We start from the raw sequence: 27,943 nt of genomic DNA on the forward strand, positions 1-27,943 counted from the left end.
ACTGTAACATCTTGAGGGTGAGTACAAATGCCTTTTTTCTTTTCTTTTTTTAAAGCACTGATGGTACTCTTAAGACTTTACCTATTGTGTACAAAATGGTCAGTTTTCTTTAGGATGCTTGTAGCAAGCCGGTAAGAATTTTCACTCTTCAGCTATTATATTGGTAAGTGTTCTCCAATGTATTATAAAGTAGAAATATGTGAATGTAAGAATAAATCAAGTTGATTTCTTTCCCAATAACTACAAAAACCAGATGAGAGAAGATTTATCTAGGGGACATTCAGGCTTCTGACAGTGCTTTAATTACAGATTCTATGTCCATTAATCAGGGATTGACTGAAAGACTCTGGAAGTATATACACCGTTAAGAATGTCCTTCTACAAAATATCTAAACTTACTACTTAAATCAAGCAAATCCCTTGTGGGCAGATAAGAATGAAACAAGTTAAGGATAAAGATTTCCCTGCCAAAGCTACTAAACGTATTTTGATTTATCTCTTATGTTCACAGGGGTCAACTTCAAGGGCTTTGTTGTTCTGTATTTTAAGCTGAAAGAGAACCACCATGGATTTGTAGTAGAAAGTTTAAGCCGAAGGGGTGGGATGTATATACACACACATAAATATACAGTGTAAGTTCTATTGTGAGTTAGGACTCTGCTAAAGAAAAAGCTATTTATATGCGTTGTATATGCGATATAACACTGTGCCACTAGATGGCGATGTGGAGTCTCATTTTTTGCCTACTGGATTTCCCTGCTTAAATTTACAACACGTTTAATTGAATCGTTTCTTCGGTGTGTCTAGATCCAGCCTCAGTGAGAGATCAGAGATTAGACTCTGCACATATATAAGTTCCACCATGATCGCTTGTGTATAATGACGCAAACTAATACTTAAGCCTAAAATTCTGATGAAAACATTAGTACTATCCTGCTCCTTCACTTCCTGTCTATGTTGCCCAAAAGTTGGCAGGGACAGGTGAATGCAGCACAGGTAGGATGAAGAAGGGAGCTTAAGATTCTGTCTTGTGGAAGCCTAAGAGGATGGTGATTCCCTGGCCCATTCCGTATCAAGTGACCCAATTTTGTTTACCTCATGTCATCCAATTGTCTTAATATTTTATACACCAGATGAATGATAAAAACTAAGTTTATATCTAAAAAAAAAAGTTTTTTTTATCTCATCCCGTTTGTGAGTTATGAGGGTTTGAAATTTCAAAAAATAGACCATTTTGGCCTTGCAGATGACACAAAAACCTTAAAAGCTCAGCCAAGAATGGAGATACATCAAAACTAAAACATTGATCTCTTCAGAAATTCATGGGCTTTAATATGATGGGCGTCCTTTAAATTTAAGTTACAAAATTGAATTTTTAAAAAAGTGATTTAAAAAATTAACATGATAAAAAATCCCCCCACCCAAATATGTATTGATCATTTAGAAAGCTACCTGCAAATTTCCATCTTAGGAGCTCAATGGAATAACATTTTTAAAAATGTAGATACATGTCTGCCTTATTGGGTTCTATTTAGCATAAATGGGTCTTCTTGGGAGTAAAATATAAGACTTCAAACTGTAATCTCAGTTACTTCGGGAATTTCTTTAGTAAGTTATTCAGTTGAAAGGTATCTGAAGAGCTAGTTGGGCTTTTCTTTTGAAAATGTGTTCCATAGCCGAGTGATAAATTAAACTTAAGTTCTGATCATTCAACAAGTGTGCCACATATTAAGAAAAATTGGATGACATGAGGTAAAAAAAAAGTTGGATCACTTAATATATGGAACAACACTCCTCCCTCCCCTTTCTTTAGCCCCAGATTTCCTCAGGTGCCATGTGGGGGATGCTCTCATTTCCGCGTTATGTAATCAGTTCCTAGGTCAAGAGGAAGTCCCAGAAAAGGGAACTTCCTGTAGGGGTGAGAGGGAAGAGGAAGCCAGATTGTGGCAAAACCACAATCCCTGCTTACAAGGACGATGAGGCAGAAGTGGGAGATGCCATAGTAAGTCCGCTCAAGATTCTTGTGCACCCATTTTCAAAATATAGCTGCTTACGTAAAGAACTGCTTGGCTAGGGTGGGCTGTATTTTTCACGACACGTGTTGGGTTCCACACACACACACAGTGGGACCCCACACGTTATTTTATGCTGTGAACCGCCCTGGGATCCACCGGTAAAGGCATGCAAATTTAATCAATAACAGCAGCAGTGCTCTCAAAAATGTGTTCTGGTCTCCCAACCCTCTGGGAGCAAATTTTGCAGGTGTGCTCTCCCAAAGACTTCTCCTGTGCTTTTAACAGCAGCATGACACCCAGAAATTGAACAGAAAATTTGTGACTGGTGGTAGCTTTTCTTGCTTAATTTTATTCTGCTTTTGGTGCTCCTGTGCTCTGAAGGAGAGGTCTTCAAGAGAAGGGGGGACACTTCTCAAGAGCTGGTGCTCCAGTACTAGAGGTTTCCCCCCAGAGAATTTTCCTGGGCGTCTCCCCATATTGTCTTTCTGATATCAAGCAAAATACCTTTTTTATTTTCCCTGCTGACTGTTTTATGCTGCATCTGTAATGGTGCCGCTTTTAGCTTCCCTCTCTCCCCTTCACCAATATTTACATTTGATTTCTTTTATTCTTTTAGTCAGTTGTTCCAAGAATATAATTAAAAACAATGCAAGCATATTTATAGTAAGTAAATGTAAATTAATGAATAGTACATAAATGTCAGACTGCTGTGAAAAGGCCCAGAAGCAGGGCCAGATTTTTTTTTAATAACAAAAAACATGGCCGCCTCCCTTGTTGCTGACAGTCTTGTTTTCCTCCCTTTGCCCTTTGACAAGATTGGTTCTGCTGTTTTTTTGACTGTTTCCAGAGATAGTTGAAGTTGGCGAGGGAGCAGTTGCACTGTTGCTGGTGGCTGAGCCATTTACATTAGCTAATTGCACACAATCAAATGATGAAACCTCAGCAGAATAAAACGAGCTTTCATTTTAAAGTAGCAGCAGCTTTGGTTAAGCTGTCGGGAGGGGAGGAAGGTGGGGGGGGGGAGCCTCTCTAATTGTGCCTTTGCTCTATTTAGTGATGGTTGCTAATTGGGAGACTGAGTGACCAGGTAGAGCTTTGTAACGACAATCTTGCTGTTTTTCCTTAGGCAAAATATGGATATTATACTGTTTTTATTAAGCCTCACTTGGCATCTGGAAAAGCAGTACAAGCAGGAGTAAACTTCTTTACATGCTTTCTTGGGAGAAAGTGCCACTGAAACAGATGGGGCTACTTCTGAGTATGGCTGGGGGGGGGGATTCAGTTTCCAGTTATAGGAGAGCCTACCTAATTCACACTTTCTGAAAAAATATATGAACTGAAATACACAGACATGCTTTGAAATCCACACTCCTCCCAGTTTTGCAATATGCCTTGTCAGCTAAGTAAAAAATGCTATCAGTGAAAGTAGCAAATTATATTAGGGAAAATTGCTTTGTAAAATGTGCTTATTAGAGGAAATTTCATACCAAAATGTGTTTATTAGGGTAAATTTGCGCTGAAATATTTTTTTTTATTATTGCAAACTGATGTGAAAATGTGGATAACTGAACTTAAGAGTGGAAAAATGAGAAATTCTGAGAAACCAGAACTGACGGATCAACTCACGGCTACTTCTGAGCAAATGTTCATGTGACTGAGCTGTCAGTCCCTCTCACAACTCCAATGAAGGCAAGTGGGGAAGGCCTTTAGGTCTGTGGTAGAGCACATGCTTTGCATGCAAATCGTAGAATTGGAAGGGACCCTGAGGGTCATCTAGTCCAACCCCCACAATGCAAGAATCCTGCCCACAGCCATCCCTGGGTGAGCTCAAACCACCAAACCTCTGGTTAACAACGAGATGCACTTTCCCATTGCTCTACCTTAGCATCTCCAGATAGGGCTGAGAAGAAAGGCTCCCAGTCCCACCTAAATAAATCCTAGAAAGCCCCTGTCAGTCAGTGTAGCCCAGGGGTGGGGAACACATGGCCCTCCAGATATTGTTGAATTCCATCTCCAATGTTGCAGCCAACATGGCCATGAATCATGGATGATGAGAGCAACATCTGGAAAGCTACACATTCCCCATCACTGGTTTAGACAGTGTAGTACCAATGTGTTAATATTGTCAACAAAGCAGTAAAACATTATTAATCAGTTTATTATATATTCACAAAGCTGGTTGATTATGACTTATGGTGTTATGTAATCTCTCACAAAAGAGAACTCTGAGGGTACATCAGTACCACAAACATAAAATGGTTTTCTAGTCATTCCTTCTGGCCATATGGACAGTAACTCTGTCAGCATCCTCAGCTATAATTCCAAGGATTCTTTGGGGAAAATCATGCCAGTTAGACAAATAGAAAATCAATATAAGTTTGTTGCCTATGTATCGCCTAAGAGGTCAGGTTTATGTCAGACTCAATAAATATTGCTCATGACATTAATAGTAACACTGAGATCACTGTCATTCAGCCACGGGGCTTTGGAGATTTCAAGTTCCTCTGGTGCTGCTAAAGGTAAAGCTAAAGGGACCCCGACCATTAGGTTCAGTCGTGGCCGACTCTGGGGTTGCAGCGCTCATCTCACTTTATTGGCCGAGGGAGCCGGCGTACAGCTTCTGGGTCATGTGGCCAGCATTACTAAGCCACTTCTGGCAAACCAGAGCAGTGCACGGAAACACCATTTACCTTCCCGCCGGAGTGGTACCTATTTAGCTACTTGCACTTTGACTTGCTTTCGAACTGCTAGGTTGGCAGGAGCACGGACCGAGCAACGGGAGCTCACCCCGTCGCGGGGATTTGAACCACCGACCTTCTGATCGGCAAGTCCTAGGCTCTGTGGTTTAACCCACAATGCTTTCTCTCAGGCCTCTGAGGCAGAGCTGGGAACATGTACAGTGGTGCCTCGCAAGACGAAAAGAATCCGTTCCGCGAGTCTCTTCGTCTTGCGGGTTTTTTCGTCTTGCGAAGCAAGCCCATTAGAGGTTTAGCGCTTAGCGCTACAGTATTAGCGGCTTAGCCGGCTTAAAGATCAGCTGATAAGCGGCTTAACAATCAGCTGATAAGCGGCTTAGCATCAGCTGTTAAGCGGCTTAAAGATCAGCTGATAAGCGGCTTAGCATCAGCTGTTAAGCGGCTTAAAGATCAGCTGATAAGCGGCTTAGCCATCAGCTGTTAAGCGGCTTAGCCATCCGCTGATAAGCGGTTTAGCGGCTTGGGAAAAAGGGAGGGAAAGGAAAAAACCCCGCAGGAACTCGCAAGACATTTTCGTCTTGCGAAGCAAGCACATAGGAAATTCGTTTTGCGAAGCACCTCCAAAACGGAAAACCCTTTCGTCTAGCGGGTTTTCCGTCTTGCGAGGCATTCGTCTTGCGGGGCACCACTGTAAGTCCTTGGTTTTTGTTGGACTACATCTCCCATCTACCCCAGCCATCATGCCAGTGAATGGGAATGATGGGAGCTGTTGTCCAACTTTCTTTAGTGGGCCAGAGTTTGCCTACCCTGTCTTAAAGGCTCTGAATCTTCTGCATGGATACAACATTGTGCCAGCATGTGGAAGAATAAGAGGAGTGCAACCTTTTTTCCTAACCACCATGAGGCAGTTATTTATTTGCACTACAGCAGCTAAAAACAGCCCTTTTCAGCTCCAAATGCCAATAAGTCTGACTCATTTGGCCTTTTTCCTGGCTACAACCATTTCAAGAAGTGGGTTTTTCAAACAACCACAGACTTGGGCTTACATAGTTACTATGGCCAAGATCCAAAGAAAAGATGGGCAGGAAGGAAAAGAGAATGGAATGCACAGCTGAAAGTTTGCTTGCGGCTTTCACTGCAACAAGCCACTTACTAAACTACTAAGATTGTGTCTTCGGCATAAGAACCCATGTAGAGATGTCAGAAAACAAAACCCCAGCAAAACAAAACACACAAACAGAGAAAGAGGAGAAACCTGTTATCTTGTTTAGGTGTGATAAATGTTTTAATAAAGAATTACAAACCTTTGAAGAGAATTTTACACAGAACGCACATGAAAGGGGAGGGAAGCTGGAAATCAAATAAAAATATTGAAAAAATAAAGTATGACACAAGCTATGCAACCAGTAAACTTAACAGAATGCAAATGCAGCATAATTACTAAGAAATTTAATCACATATGGTGAAAGATGAGAAGTAGTTCATTTGTCTCTCGAACTATGAAGCAGAACATAATAAAATTAGAGGGAATTGGCAAATCAAGAAGCTGTAATAAAACAATTACAGGAAACAGGAAGAATTATCTGGCTTCCAATGATGCCTAACTGAACTCAAGAATGAGAGTAGTCCTATTTGCTGGGGGGGGGGGCGGCAGGGAGGGCACTGTATTTCAGTCCACATAATGCTTGTGGCTTTCAATGGTCCCAGCTCAAAATATGGTGAGAGCAATCCTTTTTTTTTTTCTTCAGCAAAATTTATATACTGCTTGACTGTACGGAAACCCCTAAGCAGTTTACAAAAATGTAAAATAAAACACATTTAAAAAACAACAACAGGTATTTAAGATGATCGAAATCGACAGTAGCTAAAATGAAAAACAAAAACACATGTAACTTCTGAATCTGTGGATAGACTTTCCTGGGCAAAAATATTTTAAGCAAGCATTGAAGAGTACAGCAAAAGTGCCTGCCTGGCATCAATAAGAAGGGTGTTCTAAAGTATAGGTGCTGCCACACTAAAAGATTTATATCTTACAAATGTGGAATGGGTATTGTGTGGCACCTATAACAGTACCAGTCCTCCAAAGGGAAGCGGACCTTGGTAGCTCAGTCAGTAGAGCATGAGACTCTTCATCTTAGGGTCGTAGGTTCAAGCCCCACGTTGGGCAAAAGATTCTTTCATTGCAGGTGGTTGGACTAATTGGCCCTTGTGGTAAGATTCTATAAGTGGGCCAATGTGGAATAAGGTGATCTCAGAAATAAACTGGTCTCAAGTTGTCATTTCCCCCTCTTTCATTGTTGTTGATGGGGAGGAAATGACTTTGCACCAGTGCCCAACCTAGTGTTTGAAACCATGTCTGTAAAATGAGAGGAGTTAAGATCTGACATAGGAAGATAGGGAGCTGCCTTTATATTGAGTTAGACCACTGTATTGTCTACATTGACCAGAAGCAGCTTTCCAGGGTTTTAGAGAGGGATTTTTTTTCTAGCTCTACCTGGAAATGCCTGTTAGCATATGGAGTTTATGTGCAACTGCGGACATTAACTTTATTGGAGCACACTTCTAATTAGAAAGGTTTCAGACTGAGTCCTGGTGTAAAATAAGAAGGCTGATGTTTATTAAGGGAAGGAAGGAGTTTTATAGTCCTGACTAAGTAGCTGGGGAATCAAAGTAGCCATGCTTGCCCCCTTGTTCTGAGAAGATAAATTCAAGATGGCCTCACGACTTGAGGTCCAGAAAAAGTGTGAGGAGAAAGTTGTAAACAGGATGCACTCTAAGATGTATCAGTCTAAACTTTGAAGGATAGGGAAATCAACATAGAGGTGAAATGTACAAGGATAATCTCTGGGAATCTGGAGATCTCGTACTTATCTGTTTATACCTCATGCAAACACCCTTCTGTATTTTCAGTAGTAGTGGCGGATCTGCAGTCATTGGTGTAAGAAGCCTTATATTTCAACCTAATTCTCATCTTATTATTGTTTATTATATACCACTTAATCCCAACATAGACTTCTAAACTAAAACCAATCAGACAAGGCTTAAAATATACACATTAAGAATTACAACACCCAATAAAACAATTCCTTTAAATATAAATATAAAATATAAATAGCCATAATTAAAATATGAAATAAAACGATCCCTAATGCACCTCAGTCAGAAAAATTGTGAGTATACATTTGCACTGGCAGTAAATGAATATTCTGTTAACAGGAGTTCTGGAGAAATAATGTGATCAAGACTTGGTTCTTTATTTAAAAAGAAAATGATAATATTTTTGTAGACAAGTAAAGAATTGTTTACTAGGGAGATGAAACAACCCTATAATGTCATTATTGTGTACGTCTGAAGGAAGACTCTTCATAGAGATCACTTTGTACATTTTATATGTACCAGAGTATAGTAACTAGCATGCTACCATACAGAGAACTGGGACAAAATTTGGAATCAGAAGGGAAGGGACTCCAAAGTGAGGTTATACTCGCAAAAATAGTGTGTAAAATATATTATGTAAATGTCATCCTATTTACATAAGAGAGAAGAAAATTAAATAAAAATGGGGAATGCCTTTTAAATTTAATGTATTTATAATGGGTCATTGTGCATAATAATGGCTCATCTTGCCCAGCATTCTGTTCTCACAGTGGCTGAACAGGTTCCTGTGGAAAACCAGCAAGCAGGATTCCACACATGCACGGAAGGAGCCAATAAACTTGTGATAAACTTGTGATAACCTCCAGCACACATCCGTACATCATACACACATGACATGGAAAATGATGCCACCACTTCCCTGCTCCATTAACCCCAGTAGCACAGGCAGCGACTAATCTGACAGATTAGCTCAAAACCGTCAGCTAAAATCTCATTTACACACTTTGTAAGGCTGAAAACTAATGTGCAAAGCCTTTTGGCAATTGGTTAGCAAGAGTTTCATTTACAGCAGTTGCTAGAAATCTTTTCAAAATAAAAGGGGCCCTCCAGTCTTAATCATTCTTTCACTTTAGAGTGGGACTTGCTTCTGAGAAGGCCTGCACATAGTGTGGGACTTATTATTTCGGAGTATACCTGCCTATGAATTAAAGGAGCTTAAAGCAGAAAAATATTGCCATAAAGAGTTATGAGAGCTGAGATCAGCAAGAGAATAATTGTGTGCTCCTTTCGCTTCAATTCAATAGAAAGGGAATACCAAGAGGCAGCTACCTGCTCAGAACACAGAGATACTTCAGCATTGATTTTAACCTTGCAGTAAATACTACTGGAGAAGCATCTACACTAGTCAATATTAAAGGTAAAGGGACCCCTGACCATTAGGTCCAGTCGTGACCAACTCTGGGGTTGCGGCACTCATCTCGCTTTATTGGCCGAGGGAGCCGGCGTACAGCTTCCAGGTCATGTGACCAGCATGACTAAGCCGCTTCTGGCAAACCAGAGCAGTGCATGGAAATGCCATTTATCTTCCTGCCGGAGCGGTACCTATTTATCTACTTGCACTTTGACGTGCTTTCAAACTGCTAGGTTGGCAGGAGCTGGGACCGAACAACGGGAGCTCACCCCATCGTGGGGATTCGAACCACCAACCTTCTGATCAGCAAGTCCTAGGCTCTGTGGTTTAACCCACAACGCCACCCGCTTCGTTAAAAATATGTATTTAAAAAGCACATGGATAGTTGCATTTGAACTTGACCTAAAATATGTTGACCTTTATCCCAATCCTGTTGTTTAACCCAGTATGTCTCAAAATATGAAATATGGCTACTGCTTCTTATCTTCTGCAACATAAAGTCAACAACTGGTTAAAGCTATTGAGTTGGTGCATCTCTTGCCATGGCATTGTAGCAGCTGTATTATTTGAGCTGTATTATTTCTGATTCCTCAAAAGCACAAATGTGTTAAGGGATTACCTCCTCCCCACATTCCCCGTAGCTACCAGAATTTATGATTAACCTTTTATTTTTGTGTGCAACACATTTGGAGTTGAGAGTGCAGTCACATATTTCAGCACAGTGAAATTCCCACATTTTGACTGTTGGTTGAATGCTAATTTAGATAATATTTTCATAATCCTTGTCTTATGATTTACTACTTTCCATCAAGCCGTTTGCTTATTATAAAACAACCTCCAAAATAGTAACGAATAGTCTGGGAATATCAACATACCAAGTGCATACCTTCTGGGAGACATTTGTTTAACTTCTTAGCAATGTAAACATGTGTTTGTTTATAATATTAATAGGGAGCTATTCCGTTACTTTACATTTTATACTTAGGAGAAAATGATTGGTTTTCAGTTTTGTTCCCCCAAGCATTAAGATATTTATTTTTGCAATAGTGAAACACCTTTTGTCACTAAAGAAAACATTATTCCGGATATGTCATATATACCCAGTGCTCCAGAGCGCAGTTCCAGCACCTCTCAGGTGGGCACCATTGCAGGCTAATGCTTTCCCCTCCCGCTTCTTGCCTTTATGTACTTCTGAGAAACCCAAAACGAACTTTTCTCAAAACGAAAGCTAGCCAATGTGTGTGTGAGAGTCTACTCTGTTTTTTTAGAACTATGACTGCACCTAGCTCCTAGCCACTCCTAGCCGCAATTGGTTAAAGGTACAGGGCGGGGCCAATTCGTATTTCCTTTTCTTCGATTTGTCTCCTGTGTAGCGGCAGCAGGCTTTAAGCTGTCCACCCAGGTATAAGGGCCCTTCCGAGCTGCCCTAGCCACATGCCAAAATCTAATAGAACAAGGGAGGTGGGGGCGTATTTATTTGACCTGCACCAGAACCAGGGGCGACCCCCAAACCAGCTAGGGAGACATCTTGTGGCGGTTTTTAGCACCTCTGTGGGTGGTGAATGTGGCTGTTGTCAGGGGGGAATTTTGCAAAATGTCAGGGAAAACCCGGATGTATAGCAGCGTGATGGAAAAAGCAGTGGGAGCAGCTTTTTGAAATTTACTTTTTACTTTTTTACAGCAACTCTAGAAAACAACAATTGTTGGGGGAAGAAGCTTGATATTATTGTCTATTTTAGCAGGATGAAAATTTTTCAGTCTGTTCCTACATTTCCTACAAAGGGTTCTTAATTAAGTTTTTAAATAGCTTTCATGATTTTGATTGATCTCATTTTTACTCCCATAAGAGGATTCAAGAATTTTCAGCAACCATTAATTTGTTCTCAAGGTAAGCTTAGCATTTGGCTTTGTCTTTCCACCGGTTGCTTGGAATATTATGTGCATGGATTTGCTTATCTCTGTGCGATTAGATAAATACATATGTTCTCTATGGCAATGGGCCAGCGGAGAGGGAGTAACTGCTTAGCTGACCACTTCAACAATGGGGAATGGAACAAAATGTGTGTTCTTTAGAGCTGTCTGTGTGAAGGGCATGCCTGGTTTTCATCAGAGAAGTGAAAAGGGGGGAGAAGCATTTGCTGCTCTTAAAACCACAGTGAAAGGAACTTCAGTGGAGCTACTGCAGTGCGCTCTGTGAGCAAGGTGAGGAGATGACTCTTGGAATCACTATTCCATCACTGGGCCATCTTGTCTGTGAATTCTGGAAGACCTGCTCCCTGCCTTGCAGGCCTTTCCCCACCTGGCTGAGGCTTCTAAAGAGAATATTGGGCTGGGGTATTAGGGGTTTTGTTGCTGCTGTTGTTTTTTTGTATTTTGGATCTTATGATCTACGTGGAAATTGTTCCTTTGGTTCTGTATTTTTTGATGTTTTGTTTATTGTTTATGACTACATTTGTTATGTTTGCAGTTAAGGTTTTTTAATATATTGTAAGCCATCTTTAGCATGGTTTCAACCTTGGAAAGGCAGCATGCAAATAAAATGATTTATTAATTGATTGACTGCTCCATGGAAAGGAAGCCATTTTCACACAACAACTATCCTATCTCTGTGGTGCTGAGCATGATACGCGTGGGAGGGGAGGGGGTTGGAAGTCTTTAATGGTTTCTGAGCAGGACACAAACGTACCTGTCAAATGTCTGAGAAGCCGTGAAGAAGAGGAAACAAAGAAGGCGGAATGTGACAACAGTGATAGAAATATGTGGAAGTCTGGGTTTTATTCAATCCAGACAAGTTCCTGGATATTTTCACACAAGTGAAAATTGTGGGGGCAGGACTCAAGCCTTCTGCATTGCTAGAAGCCCTACGACTCCAGCCAGCTAGACAATTGTTTTCTTTCTGCTTGAACGTATGAAGCTCCTGATTTCCTTTTGTACAACAATACTTCCTTACCCCAGTGTTCAGCCGGCACCCTACCCAAATCGTAGAATCCTAGAGTTGGACCCCAAGGATCATCTAGTCCCAATCTCCTCTTAAAGAGTTGGGGAAAGTTGAAATTTAAGATGTGCACAGGCGGGGGGGGGGGGGAGAGACCTGTTGAGCAAGGGGAAATCCTTGTACTGACTGGACCATGGTTTTGCTCTGCTTAGCAGATACAACACGACAGATGCAAAGCACACTTAAACCATTTTAATATTCACTGCTTCCCCCAAAGAATCCTAGGAGCTGTCATTTATTGATGGGAGTTGTTAGGAGACTCTTAAACTATAGTCCTCAGGATTATTTGGGGGAAGCCATCATGGTTAATGTGTTAAAAGAGTGCTTTAAATGTACATTGTGGATGTGACACCAGAGCTACACCAGTGGGAAAAATCTTCCCAGTGGCATTGTTCCACAGCATCTTCATTATTATGCAAAATATTGTGCAGACCTTAAGCTAGCTTAAGGATCTTGAGAGCCTTTTGCGAACAGAAGCGCCTCTGAATTTCAGTTCTCTTTTTCTCCGCACACGAAGGTAAAGTCAGAATACGTCATTCTGCATGAGGAAAAGGTCTTCCACTCACCGAAGGGCATCTCTGTCTCCAATCCTGTTATGTTTCATTTGAATCTTAGTCATTTCACTGCCTGCTGTTCTGTATACTTCTGGATGCAGAAAGTGTTCTTCCATTGATCTTTATCTGTATGTTAAAACAAGGAAGGTTAATTAACACCTTCCATTATCTGTGTTACTTTTTAATTGCCCAATTAATCAGTGATGTATCAAACACAATACAACAGAGATTTTCAAGTGCCACAAGGCTCTTAACACATTGATTGTGCCATAAGCTTTGTGGGATTAAAGTCAACTTCATCAGATACACAACGAAGGTGTGAGGAACCTTTTTCAGTCTGGGGAGCACATTCCCTTCTAGGCAGTTTTCCCAGGGCCAAATGCCGGGGGTGGGCAGGGCCAGAGGCAAATGTGGACAGAGAAAATAATTTTACCTCTGTACAATAGGCTCTTTTCTACATAGAGGATAGACAGGGGTGTGTGAGCCTAAGCCAAAGTTATCATCAGAGTTCAAGGGCACATTCCACTGGAGGAAGGGAAACAGTCAATGAGTGTGTGAAGATGGACTAGTGAGGTGTGGACCTGGGAGGCGATATGGCCTGGGGAAAGGCCTGAGGGCCAGATGAAGAGACCTGAGGGGCCATTTACGTGCAGATGGTGTTAGGGTGGGATTGTAAGCAGTGAAATCATAAAGATATGCAATGCAGAGAGTTATCAACAGGGACAACTTCTTTAAAGTTTAATGGTAGCCATTCACAAAACAGTGTGGGCCAAAGCCAAGGTTTGTGTGTTAATCCCAGCGCTGCTTGGCTGATGATCACCGCTGAGCTGTAATGTAAATGCCACCGTCTCCTCTACATTTTTTGCATTCAATTTCCCTCTGACCTCACTGTTTCTTGCACCGACTATAGCTCACAAAAACTTGTGCCGCAATAAATTTGTTACAGTCTTTTAAGGTGCCACAAGACTCTTTGATGGTTTTGCTGCAACTAACATGACCATAATGCAAGTCTCTTGGCAGAGCTTTGCAAAACAAAACGGTTTCAACAAAGTCCAGAGAAGCTATTTTTAAAATTCCCTTACAACAGCCGTGATACGTTCTGGTGCCTAGGGGAGTGGCAAGACCATGTCATTACTTGCCTTTATTTTTCTGACTCCATGGAATAAAGGCAACTAACTGCTGTTACACCAAATGAGGCATTGAACCTAAAAAAGCGTTAGGCACCAGACACTGAGTATTCTAAAGATAAACAAAACACTTGAAATTGCCAGGGGACTTGTTGTTAAGTGTCATTCTTTATTCCAATCACCATCACCACATAATTAGTATCAGTTTGTGAAGAGGTGCCAAACTGCAATGAGCAAGTACTATTTGTGTGTTACTTCGTGCATTATAAGAATGCATGAACCTATATTAAAAGTATGGTATGTGGTTTTTTTTTAAAAAAGGTCCAGCAAAACACTTGGAAGCAGTTCCGTAGCTGCCCTCCATCAGTGCTGGATATACGTATAAGCTAAACAAGCTATAGCTTAGGGCCCCACTCTCTTGGGGGCCCCAAAAAAATTAAAGAAAAAAACTGGATGTACATTTCCAAAATATAAAGCACAAATAAAATAAAACCTACATACAGCAACAGTGTTTAGTGTTGTGTAGGCTCCTACGATGTAAGTAATGGGCCCCGCCTGCTAGCCTGCTCCCTAAAATATCACTGGTTTGCTCATTTCTATATATAGGGTACCTACATTTTGCATGTGCAAATGGCTTTAGATACCTATTAGGTCCATAAATTACCATATTGGATATATTCAACACAAAAAAACAGCGGCAATTTGTTGTTGACAAAGGACAGCTGGACTTATAAAGAGCTCCATTACCTTCAGTAGCTTAGGGCCTCAACAAACCTAAATCCGGCCCTGCCCTCCATACATCTAGGAGTTGGAGGAACAAACTGGAGGTTTAATCACTCTCTCTGTTTTTAATTATATAAAGATTTCTATCCTGTCCTTCCAGTGCCTGTGTGCTATGATGCAGCTCTTCCTTTCACTGCTGACCCAGAACATAAAAGCCATGTCGTGGCAAGGAGATAGCTGCCCATTATTCAGAAAAGGGCTGAGAGCAACTGAACTTTCGCACACAGGCCAACAAGCAGACCCCAGCCAGTGACAGCCAGCTTTTGAACACTACCCACCTTGCCTAGTCCAAGGTGAATTTATAATCTTCTTTGCCATCTGTATTCGAGATGCTTTTCATTGTGAGGAACTAAATCTTTTTTTCTTTTTCTTTTTTGCTGTACAGCTTTTGTGTGTGTTTACTTATGGCAAAACGGATCCTTGCTTCCTTTCAACATCCAGAGTTTAGAAAGCAACAGGACACTAAATTAAATATACACTATGCTTAAAGCTTCGTCCTATGCATGTTTACTCAGAAGCAAGTCCCATTGTGTTCAGTGGAGCTTATTCTCTAGTGTATTTTTTTTTTTAAGATTGCAGCCTTTAAAACAGTTTTTAAAATTATACATATGCTACCTTTGGGCACCTAAGGTGATTCACAATATAATAAAAACCAAATAGATGCAAACAAAGGCAGCACATTAACACCTATTAAAAAGGTAAGCTACGAAAACCAGGTTGGGGAAGCACTTATTTAACAAAAAAGTGGATTTTTAAAAGCTGTTTAAATATTATACCCTCTTCTGAGACGAGGGTGTTAGACATTTTGGGAGCCACCACAAAAAAGTCTCTTCCTTGAACCTGCCAATCAGTTTGACCACATAGGTGGGCACATGAGCAAGGTCTTCATGCCTGGGCAGATTCTTAAAAGTGCAGGTAATCATTTAAGTAACCCTTTTAGTTTCTGAGTCCCCTGGAATACACTTACTTTTTGTCCCTATGTGCTGCAGTACAGGAAATTATCTTTTACATAGATAACCCTTCCATGCAGAAAAACTCTCTGTACTCCCAGCATTCACTTCTGTCTGTGACAACTGTACACGTGTCAATTTTGTTTTGTATATATGTAAGGTGACACCGTGCTAGAAGCCAGATTCCTGTGACATGTACATATTTTGAAACAGACAATACATACATTAGTTGCATGTTAGAGTTTGTGTGTTATTTATTCCAGAGGAAACCAAATTTCTATGTTAAAAAATCCTTGGTCGCACAAAACAGGCCAGTTTATCACTTGGCCTTCTCATGTTAAAAACGCTCTAGATCACATTTTTATTTATTGGGGGTCATTACCAGAGAGGTAACAAGGCAGAGGTTTATCTAACATTAATTTATATGTGCTTCCATTTACTGAGAACTGATTTCTTTAAATATAATGTTCCTGGCATAGTTTGCCAGAAGGGGTGGCAGTGAAGGGGATAATAGAAACAGAGACAGATTACTCCTAATTAAATGTAAAGACCTTGCTGGCAGCTACCTTTCCTGCGCTTCTGTTTTTATCCTGTGCATGAGGCAAAACATAACATATTGCATAAGAGAGAGAGAGGTGGTACTGTAGTATTGTTCTTATTCCTGCCCCTTATATCTTCATTGTGATATGTGTGCTACCTATAGGTAATCATGTAGCATTCAAGGGAAACTTACCGTTCTGATTCTGCTGGCTCCTACTGTTCCTACATAGCCATGGTCTCTTGTGAAAACGCTGCAAAGTATTCCATGATTACATGAAGGGAAACATGTTTCTAGGGAAGATCAACAGAGAATCAAATTACTGTAGAGATAATAGCCATTTTGACATCAGTTGAGAGGTGCACAGTGCTAAGATTGTTCATTAAAAACATAGTTTGATTTCAATAGCTCACATTCAATAGCTTAAGCACATTATTTCATACTTGATATATTGAAGAGCACTGTTCCATCAGATCTAAATTCGTTCCAATGCAAAATAAGCAATATCCAAGTTGCTGAAAAGCCCACACTGACTGGGTTCTTCCCACAGCTCTTATACCTCATAATTTTTAATCACCAAAATCTTCCACTTTCATTGATCAGTGGTTGGAACATATTGGTCTTCTTGTTCTTAACATGTGTCATCCCAAAATATTCATGTCTCTTCTTATTTGGTACTTTACCTGTCCCAAAAGCATTGTGATGGGATTTGTTTGTAGTTCAGCTCCCATAACTTCTTTAATAATTCGATTAATCTTTTTTCCAAAATTCTTTAATCAGACTATAGTCCCACCATATATAAACATAGTACATTTAGAGCTGTTGCTTGTTCAGTATCTCTCCAATATTTTAGGAAACATTTTTTTAACCACTTGACTGTTGTATAATACCTCCTTTGAACTATTTTATAGAAACTCCCCTTCAGATTTATACTTATTACATTGCTTGTCCCTGGTACACATAAAGAATTCCAAGTTTCATATGATACGGTGAGATTGAATTTCTTATCTCAGTTATGTTTTGTAAAGCAAATACAGTACTGACATTATCTGCGTCTAAGCTCTTGTAAAACTTAAGAGAACAGACCTTTTAGTTATCCAAAGGATAATAATTTTTCAACCATGTAGGATTCTTACTTATAGCTACCCCACTGATGCAGAAGCCTCACCTGGAAGGAGCACTTCAGTGCCAGAAGTGGCGGTCGCCAACATAAACACCCAGAATGGGGGTTATACTCCCCACCACCTTTCTCATCTTTTAATAGGCAGACTGTCCCACCCCTTCCAGTGTCCACTTCAGATTTACCAGGTCTCAGAACAGGAGTCTGTTTTCAAAACCAAAGCTCATGTCCTGGACTATGCAAGCTAAAGTAACTCTAAATATATATGCAGGGTGCCTTTCCTTAGTCACTTACCAGCTGCATTTCCCCAGAGTCAGAATTCAGATGCAATTTGCATCCAATCTCATCCTTGACACAGGGTTTTCAAGATAACCAGTCAGCCCACAGACCTTTCTCTCCAGAAATACAGTGGTACCTCAGGTTAAGTACTTAATTCGTTCCAGAGGTCTGTTCGTAACCTGAAACTGTTCTTAACCTGAAGCACCACTTTAGCTAATAGGGCCTCCTGCTGCTGCCGCGCCGCCGGAGCACGATTTCTGTTCTCATCCTGAAGCAAAGTTCTTAACCTGAAGCACTATTTCTGGGTTAGCAGAGTCTGTAACCTGAAGCATATGTAACCTGAAGCGTATGTGTTATGTACTGAGTTGAATAGGATCCAAACTGAAGCAGTCTGATTGGTCCTAGAACAATGCAGCAGTATGATTGGTTGGCAGGAACCACCCAATCCTGCTCCAGATAGAAGTGAATCCACAACCTGATTGGCTTACAGTAGAATTCCAGAATTAGCCAATCATGTGCAGCCCATTGTGTAAATAATGTATATAAAGCAGATACTGTGAGGGGACATTCATTCATTCCTCCTCACCACTATGAGCTGAATAAAGAGCATGAAATCACTTTGCGACTCTGAGTATATTTCACTGGCGACGAGGATGGGATCCCGCTGAGCTGACTGCCACACACAGCACCGCAGCACCGCCAACTGCCGCACCGCTGCCTCGCACCGTGTATCCAGGCTTCAGCTCCGGGGCACAAGGAACTCAGAATGGCAGCCAACAGCAGCTTCTCGCCATTCAACCCAGCATCTGGAGACTGGGAAGCGTACGCCTCCCGTTTCACCTTCCTCCTAGAAGCCAAAGGGGTCACCGACGAAGAAGACGCCAAGAAGAGGGCGATATTCTTCAGCGTCTGCGGAGAGGAGACGTTTGAAATTGCCCGGGCTCTCCTTGCGCCTGAAGACGTCGCTACTGTTCCATACAAAACAATAATGGAACAGCTGAAGGGGCACTTTTCGCCGCAGCCCTCAGTGGTGGCTCGTCGAAATGCCTTCTACGCAAAGCGGCAAGCCCCTGGGGAAACCATAACTGGGTTTGTGACCTCTCTCCGCCAAGCCGCCCGGTTCTGCAACTTCTCAGAGCTGGAGAACATGCTTCGTGACCGCCTCGTCGGTGGCCTGAAGGATGAGAAGCTGCAACGACGCCTCTACGCTAAGAAGGACCTAACGTTCCAGGTCGCTCTGGAGGAGGCCCTGGCAACAGAAGCTGCCGAGAGGTCGACCCAAGAGGCACGGCCGAGCCTGCCATCCCAACCGAGGGTCCACCATGAAGACCTCACCGACGACTCAGGATCCGACAGGGAGGAGGTGCACCGAGTACAGCAGCGCACTCAAGCAGCGCACAGACCACAGCTGCCTCGACGAGAAGGAGGGAACTGCGCAAGCTGCGGGGAGAGTCACGAGAGGAGGACCTGCCGTTTCCGCAACGCAGAGTGCAGGCAGTGCAGAAAATCGGGACACATCGCCCGGGTGTGTCGGGCTCGGCCCACCCGACACCAGGCATCAGATGACCAATCCAAGAGCCCCAGGTCCCGGGGCCCAACGCACCAAGGCAACTCGACGGAGCTCACGGACTTCCAGGTATACCAGTTGCCCCACCCCAACGTAGAGAAAATTTATGTAGAGGTACAGATAGAGGGGGCCCCATGCCGCATGGAGCTTGACACGGGTTCAACTCTATCCATAATCTCGGCAAGGACCTTAAGGAAACTGTGTCCCACTGGGGGTCCCAAACTCAGGCCGGCCCCATTCACCCTCCGGGACTTCCAGAAACGTAAGGTCCCCACAATGGGGGTGGGGACCTTCAGGGTGCAATACCGAGGGCGGACGCGGCAACTGGACTTGCTTGTGGTCAAGGGCCCCTACATTAGCTTACTGGGATTGGCATGGTTTGGACCACTGGGGCTAGCTGTCACCGGGGTGAACCACACTAGCTTACAAGTGGACGTGGACGCCATATGCAAGGAATTTCCAGGGGTTTTCGATGGGAAATTGGGACAGTATACGGGCCCCCCCATTGCGCTACAGCTTGACCCCGCAGTACGACCGGTCAGGCTCAAGGCCCGCCGGGTCCCGTTCGCCTTGAAACCCCGTATAGACGAGGAATTGGACCGACTCGTAGAGCAAGGAGTGCTGGAGCCGGTGCCTAATGCTCCCTGGGAAACCCCAATCGTCACACCCGTCAAGCCTAATGGTTCGGTCCGCATCTGCGCAGACTACAAATGTACCATAAACAAGGCCCTCACGGCCCACGCATACCCAGTGCCAGTGGTCAGCCATGTCCTTGCCACCCTGGCTGGGTCGAAAATTTTTGGCAAGCTGGACTTGGCCCAAGCATATCAACAGCTGCCAGTAGATGAGGCCACAGCAGAGGCACAGACAATTGTGACGCACAGAGGAGCGTTCAGGGTAAAGCGGCTGCAATTCGGTGTCAGCGTGGCACCAGGCATATTCCAGAATATAATGGACTCTCTCCTTAAAGGGATTCCTGGCGTCACCCCCTTCTTTGATGATGTGTTGATTGCCGGCCCCACACCAGAGGAGTTTGAGGACCGCCTCCGCACCGTTCTGCACCGTTTCCAGACGGCGGGTCTCAAGGTGAAGCGGGAAAAATGTCTACTAGGAGTGCCTCAGGTGGACTTTCTGGGATTTATGGTGGACGCAGAAGGGGTCCACCCGACTGGGGACAAGGTACGGGCCATTTGTGATGCCCCAGCGCCCAAGAGCAAGACTGAACTTCAGGCCTTCTTGGGACTATTGAACTTTTACCATTCCTTCCTTCCCCACAAGGCGGCGGTAGCGGAGCCCCTACACAGACTCCTGGACAAGCGGGCCCCTTGGGTGTGGGGCCAGCGCCAGGAGGCCGCATTCCAGGCAGTCAAGGACTTGCTTGTCTCAAACTCGGTCTTGGCACACTTCGACGAGAGGCTGCCGGTGGTGCTAGCATGCGACGCCTCACCCTATGGCATTGGAGCTGTCCTGGGGCACCAACTCCCGGATGGAAGAGAGGTACCGGTGGCGTACTTTTCCCAGACACTCAACACAACCGAGCGGAACTACTCGCAAATCGACAAGGAGGGTCTGGCAATCGTAAAGGGAGTAAAAAAATTCCATGATTTCTTGTACGGGCGGCCCTTCACCGTGGTGACTGACCACAAGCCGTTGCTTGGCTTGTTTGCCCCCGAAAAGCAGACCCCCCAAGTGCTGTCTCCTCGCGTCCTCAGGTGGTCAATTTTCCTTGCCAGCTACCAGTATGCACTGATTCACCGACCTGGGAAGGCGATGGGCCATGCGGACGCCCTCAGCAGGCTACCACTACCGGAAACAGGCCCTGACCCAGCACCTGCACAAGAGGTTATGAGCCTGGAGCTGCTTCCCGACCGCCCCATTCAGGCACAAGAAGTTGCACACCATTCCAAGAAAGATAGGGTCATCTCCCGGGTCCTGGACTGGGTGTGGAGGGGATGGCCCAGCAGCAGCCCCGGGCCAGAATTCGCCGGCTACACAACCCGCAAACATGAACTGTCGGCCCACAAGGGGTGCCTGTTATGGGGAAGCAGAGTCGTTGTTCCCCAGCCCCTCTGCAAAAGGGTCCTCACAGCCCTACACGAGACACATCCAGGGGTAGTAAGAATGAAGGCCCTTGCCAGGAGTTATGTGTGGTGGCCGGGGATCGATGGAGAGATAGAGGCCTGGGTCAAACACTGCCAGGCCTGCCAAGAATCCCGCCCAGATCCCCCAAGGGCCCCAGTCCAGTCCTGGGAGTCCGCCCGAGCACCATGGTCACGCCTGCATGTGGATTTCGCTGGCCCCTTTCAGGGGAAAACATTCTTCATAGTGGTGGACTCCTACACCAAATGGCTGGAAGTCGCACTGGTACCGTCCACTTCCACGTCCGCAGCCATCCGGGTACTACGCAGGCTGTTTGCAACCCACGGGCTCCCTGACACTCTCGTCTCAGACAACGGGACTGCATTTACGTCAGGAGAATTCCAAACCTTCACAGCGCAGAACGCCATCCGCCACATCCGTTCGGCGCCGTTCCACCCTGCCACCAATGGCCAAGCAGAACGCATGGTGCGGACCACCAAGGACACCCTTCGCCGCATGACGCAAGGGGACTGGGAGTACCGCCTTGCCACATTCCTTCTAGCACAGCACAGCACCCCCAGCTCAACGACTGGCCGGAGCCCCGCTGAACTACTAATGGGTCGGCGCCTTGCAATCAGATTGGACCGCCTTCACCCCGATAGAGCTCAGGATGAGGTAGTGGTGGGGGAAGGCAGGAACCCCCGGACCTTCGAGGCCCAGGACCCAGTGTACGCAAAGAATTTTGGGGCAGGCCCAGCATGGGTACCCGCCACAATCACCAGGGTCACTGGCCCCGTGTCGTACGAGGTGCTAACGGATGGGGGGCAATGCTGGCGCCGCCACTGCGACCAGATACGGCGACGATTCCCGGGAGAAAACCAGGAGGAGGACAGGTCAGAGGAGTCCCAAGGGAACAGCGGGGCAGTGAGGCCCATAGAGCAGGAGGGGCCAGCAGGAGAGGCAGAATCAGTAAATACAGAGAGGACCCGTGAGGCCGAAAGGACACCGGAACCAGAACCACGACTGAGCGAGCCGGTTGCACCAGACCAAACAGCCGCATCACAGCCAGCATCCTTGGAACACGAGCCAGAACCCGGAGCCCGGACCAGGGAACACCCCAGGCCACAACGCACACGTAGGCCGCCGGCATACCTTGAGGACTATGAATGCGACCTCCCGGGCAGGACTGGAACTTAGAGGGGAGGGGTGTTATGTACTGAGTTGAATAGGATCCAAACTGAAGCAGTCTGATTGGTCCTAGAACAATAGGATTCAGAATGCAGCAGTCTGATTGGTCCTAGAACAATGCAGCAGTATGATTGGTTGGCAGGAACCACCCAATCCTGCTCCAGATAGAAGTGAATCCACAACCTGATTGGCTTACAGTAGAATTCCAGAATTAGCCAATCATGTGCAGCCCATTGTGTAAATAATGTATATAAAGCAGATACTGTGAGGGGACATTCATTCATTCCTCCTCACCACTATGAGCTGAATAAAGAGCATGAAATCACTTTGCGACTCTGAGTATATTTCAGTATGTAACCCGAGGTACCACTGTAATCCATTCCTGCTTCCTCTCCCTTCCTTGTTCTAACAAGCCAGTTGACAAAATAAAGATACCCCACAATTTAAATAACTACTGCAACTTATCAGCCCAGTAGGAAACTTTCAGTTTTCGATATTCATCTTTTCATTGGACCTGTTAAGTCCCTTCAAAGAGAGCTTATTCAATTCTTAGTATTATTATTATTATTATTATTATTACTAGTTACTATTGGCTGGCCTCACAAAGTCGGACGTACAGCCATCTGTGTCCTATGGAAATAAAGCAAGGGGGGGAACCTCTAATCTGGGACCCAAATACAACCCTCCAAAGGTTTCTCTATTTGGCCTTAGGGACTGTCTCCAAGCCACATGCCTCACCAGCCCTGCTTCTCTAGTTCTTTTGCCTGGCTAGAAAAGGTCCTTGAATTGTGATAATGCCTCTTGCTTACCTTGATGTGGGTATGTTTGTGTGAACGTGTATATGTTAATTTCTGGGTTTTGCATGGCTGGAATGTAGCCTATTGTACAGAGATCAGAGTCGCCTCAGTTGCCCTGCACACACTTTGGCCTTTGGCCTTGCCCATCACTGGCATTGGCCCCTGGAAAGTTGTTCATGAGAGAATTCGCCCCTTGGGCTGAATAAGTTTCCCCAACCCTGAACCCACAGAATCATAGAATTGTAGAGTTGGGAGGGACGACCAGGGTCATCTAGTCCAACTCCCTGCAATTCAGGAATCTTCTGCCTTATGTGGGGCTCAAACCCATGACCCCAAGAAAATGCAACCTTGTTTTTGTTGCCTCCCAGCTGCCTCCATGACACTTGCATGCTTAAGGGAGCACGAAACCTGGGTGTGCAGCTGCTTCCTGTACGCCAGAGAGAGCCTGAAGCTCAGTCACAAGGCAAACAAAACAGAAGCGGCCCTAGCCCTAAGGGCTTCAGAGCGCAGGAGAATGATGAGAGGACAACCTGAGGCTTTCTTTTATCTTCTCACAGAGAAGATTATGGCTTAGCTGTTTAACTCAACCGTATAGGAAGATTGGCAGTGAAACCTCAACAGGCTGCAACAGGCCACCCACCCAGCAGTTGTTTAAAAAAGCATTTTGACGTTTAGAGGCGATGTAATCGAGAGGGTAGCGAGAAAGTGCAACATAATGTTCTCTGCAGTGCTGGCAGTTTAATAGCAGAAGAAGGAAGGAGAATGCATTTGTCTTTGTGTTGGTTTATCTTCCTGCTTGATCTATTCAGCGATGCTGCCCTTTCACTGAAAATTGCTTAAATAAGATCCCTTTGAAAGGAGAGGTTAAAAGCAATGCAAGCAGAATGGTAGAAAGGTGCTGCCCTTTCCTTTGCCATTTGAATACCTAATTCTCCCTGCACGGTTTTCCCCCCCTCAAGCGTTCAGTGCATCCCTATACGTGTCTACTCAGAAGTAAGGGGAAAGTGGGTATAACAGTGATAGGGAACCTCTGGCCCTGCGGATGTTAAACTCCAACTCCCATCCACCCGGACTAGCACAAGGGATGAGGGGAGTTTTAGCCTAGCAAAATATATTTTGTACATGTCTTTTTTCCAATACAGCATTTTTCAAAGCACCATTTTCCCTAATCTAGAAGACTGTCCAGAGGAGGTGATGAGGGAATCGCCTCATTTAGAACATTTTTCAAAGCCCAAGCAAATGCCCAGCAAGTGAGCTCCCAGCAGGTATGCTGTCGTTATAAGTATTTCAGTTAATTATATGCTCCTTTTATCTTACTCTTGCATATTGGAACAGTTGCTGGACTGAAGGCACATTTCAGATTCTTCTCTTCCATTTAGACAGGCACCGAAGACGCGTCTATTTCAGCAGGGTGTTTTGGCTCTTTAATTGTTGCTGCATTTAATCATTCAGTTTTATAAATGTTGTTTCTATGAGTACTATTATGTACGCTTTAATTGTGATACTTTGTTGCTTTGGATGTTTATGGCTTTTTTCGCCTGTTGTGAGTTATAAATAGTTGTAAATAGGAACACAGAAATCTGCCTTATAACAGATGTGACTTTTTGTTCATACATGCATATTTTTTTTTGTATGCCACTTTTCCACAGTTCAAAACATGCTCAAGGTGGCTTACCACATGAAAAAAAATACAATGTAACAAAAGTAGTCATAAACAATAAATAAAACAATAAAAACACCACAACCAAACTGAACAATTTTCACATAAATCTCAAGAAGATCTAAAATAAAGATACAAAAACACAATAGCAGCAACAGCAGCAACAATCCCCAAATAACAACCCAGGCCAAGAGTCTGTTCCACAGCCTCAGCTTTTGCAGCTGGAGTCAGTCAGGGCCCCAGGGTCAAGCGGGAAACACCTGCAAGGCAGGGAGCAGGTCTTCCACGACTCACAGACAAGATGGGCTCTGGCACCATCAACTTTGACTGGCAGCAGTTCTCCAGCAACTTAGACTGAAGCCTTTTCTGGCACTAAGGATGGAGAAAGACTCAGTTTTAAATGGGTTTAGCCATGGCCATTGGTGGTTCTGATCCAATCAAGCGTCACTAACATCAGACTGCCTCCTATAGCAAGCACCCACTTATGTCAGCACCACTTTTGCACTGGCAGAATATTATTTTTTTCAAAAAGCATGACTAATTATATACAAACATATGTGAAAAAGTATATAATACATAAGCGTCAAGCCCCATGCTGAACTCTTATTTCTGCAAAATAATGTTATAAGTATATTAATACATACCTGTTTTTATACAGTTGTACCTCTGGTTACAAACACCTCAGGTTACAAACACTTTGGGTTACAGACTCTGCTAACCCAGAAATAGTACCTTGGGTTAAAAACTTTGCCCCAGGATGAGAGCAGAAATCGTGTGCCAGCGGCACGGTGGCAGCAGGAGGCCCCATTAGCTAAAGTGGTACCTCAGGTTAAGAACGGTTTCAGGTTAAGAACAGACCTCCGGAACGAATTAAGTTCGTAACCAGAGGTACCACTGTACTGTTATATGCAATGTTGTATATCTTTTTATGTGCTGGTTGCTTTAGGAAACAGGAGTGTATATGCAGGTCATATTTTATGTCTAATAATGCGTATAATAATGAATATAATGTTATTAGCAGAAATGGGTGTGGAGGACTTCCTTGTCAACATTAGGGAGTGAGACAGGAATTGGGGGGAGGGAATCTGTGTGTGTTTCAGCTCAACATTGAGATATGCAGGAAATTCTATTCCGGTACATCAAATTTTTCAGGAACTGAACCCAGAATCTTCTGCTTGCACAGCATGAGCTGTACCATTGAACGGTGGCCTCCAGTATATGTGTTTTGAATACAATCTGCAGAAAAAGAGAATACAAATTGACTGAAACAAACTTTCTCATTTCTTTTTACTGTTTTGAGTTGTGAGCTGTTCGCTTGGGTTTTTAGCATTGTTGTGAGCTGTGAATCCTTCCCATTCACATGGAACTTTCTTCAGCATAAATATACATAGGCCTGGGCAGATGGTCAGCAAAAAATGCCTCCTAAAACGTTGACAAATCATTATCAGACACCATTCTAGCTGACAGCATAGAGCTGGGCTTTCCATTCAAACTGCTGGCCGGCCCAATACTGTGGCTCACTAGAAATGATCACAAACCATAACTAACTTTCACAGGCTTTCCCTGTTCCAAAAAGCAGTATTTCTTCCTTTTATGCAAACACTGGCTGCTGACATGATTGATTGTGCACTGTAAATGTCAGAGGCCTCGGTCACAGGGAAAGTAAAGCCGCAGGACGCTCTTTAGACCTTAGTGTAATAAAGAGAAAAAGACAGTAAGTCAAAAGGTCTGCAAAACTACTGTGAGTTTCATCAGAGCTTTAATGGATGTTTTAAAAAGTGTTCAAATTGCTTCCGAGCAGAACATGACCAAGTGTGAAGAAGAACACTCTGGGAATGGATTGTGTCTGTGAGCAAGTGGCGGAAGTTGTTTGACTTGCACCATTATGGAGGAAGCTATTGGTTGTTGTGTCAGTTGTTTTGTATGACACCTGTGGATGTTGGAAAGTGGGTAGGGCAGGGATGGGGAACCTTGGGCCTAGGGACCACATGCAGCCCTCCAGGCCCCATACTGTATTTTTCGCTCTATAAGACGCACCAGACCACAAGACGCACCTAGTTTTTGGAGGAGGAAAACAAGGGGGGAAAAATCTGAATCTCAGAAGCCAGAACAGCAAGAGGGATCGCTGTGCAGTGAAAGCAGCAATCCCTCTTGCTGTTCTGGCTTCTGGGATAGCTGCGCAGCCTGCATTCGCTCCATAAGACGCACACACATTTCCCCTTACTTTTTAGGAGGGAAAAAGTGAGTCTTATAGAGCAAAAAATACGGTAATTTCCTTTTGCCGGCCCTGCTTCAGACCCTAAGTGTTCTTGCCTGACTGAAACGTTTCCTTGAACTCTGCTAATGATTCTTGCTTGTCTGGATGGAGGGGAGAGAGTGGAGGTGAGTGCGTGTAGAAACTAGCCTACTGTACGGAGGTAGAATTCACACTCATTGCTCCTCCCACTTTGGCCTTGAACACACATGAGTGCACACACGCTGGGTAGCTTACGCATTTATGATTAATTGCCATAGTAGTCCTTTGTCATTATGTTGAGTCTGATTGTGAATATGGGCTAGGGAAGTGCCATTACCAAGGAAAAAACTCTAGCAGTGCGTTGTTGTTGTTGTTTTAAAAAAAGAAATTTTAAAGACTCATGGAGAACAATGAAAACCTGCCAGTTCCTAGCAGAAACCTTTCCCCAGGAAATTAAATACCAGATCTCTCAAGGAAGCTGTCAGCAAGATAACCTCCAGTGCATGTGGAGCGGAAAAGTCAAATGTTTGCTTTTCAGCTAGGAGGTTCTGGAAATGTTTTAAATGGTCCCCCCTTCTCCTAAAGCAAAGAGAGATTTAGAAAGTATTTTTTTACAGGCAATGCAAGCATGTTCTCAGGGCGGTGAGTATTTGAAGAACAGTCTCGGAAAGATTGCTTGTTGAGTGGTCCAGTTGACAGCAGACCAGTTCCTCTGTTGCTTGATCTTGATCATCTTCCCAGTCTTCTCCCTCTTCTCCCAGTGACCACTCATTGTTGCCCTACCATCACTCCCCGGGCTCTGAGCTTTCTTCCCTTGGTGGTTTCCCAGCTGATTCCTCCCACCATCCCTCTGTGTCCAACCAGCTCATGACAGCCACAGAGCTCACTGGTTCTGCTCCAGCCTCTCCCCGAGTTCTTTTGCCTGGCTGGATCAGTGCTTATGCAGATTCAAACACCATGTTGGAAACATAGGGAGCTGTCTTCCACAAGGTCAAGCCAAGTTAGGCATGGTTTCTTCTGGGTCTCAGGCAGCAGTCTTTCCCAGCCTAACCTGGAGAGAACAGGGCTTGA

At 44.0% G+C, this 27,943-nt stretch overlaps 1 long non-coding RNA gene across 2 annotated transcripts in view; it reads left to right on the top strand.

Moving 5' to 3' along the window:
- The first annotated feature begins 8 nt into the window (after positions 1 to 8).
- LOC308479553 overlaps positions 9 to 27,943 on the top strand; it is a 37,969-nt gene continuing 10,034 nt past the window's right edge. The window contains exons 1-3 of one of the 2 annotated variants that reach the window (XR_013987725.1): positions 9 to 996; positions 1,814 to 2,002; positions 8,893 to 9,011. This is a non-coding gene — a long non-coding RNA (uncharacterized lncRNA). Of the gene's footprint in view, positions 997 to 1,813; positions 2,003 to 8,892; positions 9,012 to 27,943 lie in introns of those variants that run through there. The other variant, XR_013987724.1, reaches the window with a different exon arrangement.

The sequence above is a fragment of the Podarcis pityusensis genome, assembly GCF_964106645.2.
Source record: "Podarcis pityusensis genome assembly, chromosome: 1".
Classification (NCBI taxonomy): domain Eukaryota; kingdom Metazoa; phylum Chordata; class Lepidosauria; order Squamata; family Lacertidae; genus Podarcis; species Podarcis pityusensis.